We start from the raw sequence: 1,528 nt of genomic DNA, 5'->3' as shown, positions 1-1,528 counted from the left end.
TTTTTCAAAATCAAATCTTTTTCAAACCATATCTTTTCAATCATATATTTTCAAAATCAATTTCTTTCCATCCTAAAAAATACTTGCCTACAATTAATGATTTGATTCAACATTTCAAGTATGTTGCCTTTTCTGTTAAGAAAGGTTTAATGTTTGAATCATATCCTTTAAATTTCTTATTAGCCAAGTCATTAATTTTAAAAATCAAATCTTTTTAAATTGTTTCTCAATCATATCTTCTCAATCATATCTTTTTAAAACCATAACTCTTCAATCATATCTTCTTAATCACATCTTTTTCCAAATAATTTTCAATCTTTTTTATTTCTAATTTTAAAATCTTTTTCAAAAATCACTTTATTTCTTTCCCAACTTTAATTTTCGAAAATCATTCTTCAATTTTTCAAAAATTTCTTCAAAATCTTTTAATTTATTTTCGAAAATTCTTCCCATCTTCTCACATCCTTCTATTTAAGGACTAACACTCCTCCACTATCAACAATTCGAACTCTATCTCTCTTGATAAGTTCGAATTCTTCTTCTTCTACCTCCTCCTTCTATTCTTCTTTTCCTCTGACATCTCAAGGAATCTCTATACTATGACATAGAGGATTCCATGTTTTCTTGTTCTCTTCTCTTTCATATGAGCAGGAGCAAAGACAAAAGCATTCTTGTTGAGGCTGACCCTGAACCTGAAAGGACCTTGAAGCGAAAGCTAAGAGAAGCTAAAGCACTACTCTCTGTAGAGGACCTAACAGAAATCTTCAAACAAGAAGAAGACATGGCAGCCAAAAACAACAACAATGCCAACAATGCAAGGAAGGTGCTAGGTGATTTTACTGCACCTACTCCCGACTTCTATGGGAGAAGCATCTCTATCCCTGCCATTGGAGCAAACAACTTTGAGCTTAAGCCTCAATTAGTTTCTCTAATACAACAGAATTGCAAGTTCTATGGACTTCCATTGGAAGATCCTCATCAATTTTTAGCTGAATTCTTGCAAATCTGTGACACTGTCAAGACCATTGGGGTTGACCCTGAGATCTACAGACTTATGCTATTCCCTTTTGCTGTAAGAGACAAAGCTAGGATATGGTTGGACTCACAACCTAAAGAAAGCCTGAACTCTTGGGAAAAGCTAGTCAATACCTTCTTGGCAAAGTTCTTTCCACCTCAAAAATTGAGTAAGCTTAGAGTAGAAGTCCAAACCTTCAGACAGAAGGAAGGTGAATCCCTCTATGAAGCTTGAGAAAGATACAAACAATTGATCAGAAAGTGTCCTTCTGACATGCTTTCTGAATGGAGCATCATAGGTATCTTCTATGATGGTCTGTCTGAACTGTCCAAGATGTCATTGGACAGCTCTGCTGGAGGATCTCTTCATCTGAAGAAGACGCCTGTAGAAGCTCAAGAACTCATTAAAATGGTTGCAAATAACCAATTTATGTACACTTCTGAAAGGAATCCTGTGAACAATGGGACGAATCAGAAGAAAGGAGTCTTGAGATTGATACTCTGAATGCCATAT

General features: G+C 34.9%; 1 non-coding gene across 1 annotated transcript; it reads right to left on the bottom strand.

The window, feature by feature from the left end:
* Positions 1-1,186: 1,186 nt before the first annotated feature.
* On the bottom strand, positions 1,187-1,294 carry LOC112793350 (small nucleolar RNA R71). The gene has a single exon (XR_003198047.1). It is a non-coding gene; the product is annotated as a small nucleolar RNA R71 (small nucleolar RNA).
* Between the last annotated feature and the right edge of the window lie 234 nt (positions 1,295-1,528).

This window comes from Arachis hypogaea, chromosome 3 (assembly GCF_003086295.3).
Source record: "Arachis hypogaea cultivar Tifrunner chromosome 3, arahy.Tifrunner.gnm2.J5K5, whole genome shotgun sequence".
Classification (NCBI taxonomy): Eukaryota; Viridiplantae; Streptophyta; class Magnoliopsida; order Fabales; family Fabaceae; genus Arachis; species Arachis hypogaea.
The sequence above is the reverse complement of the archived record's forward strand: the minus strand, read 5'-3'. Positions and strand labels throughout refer to the sequence as shown.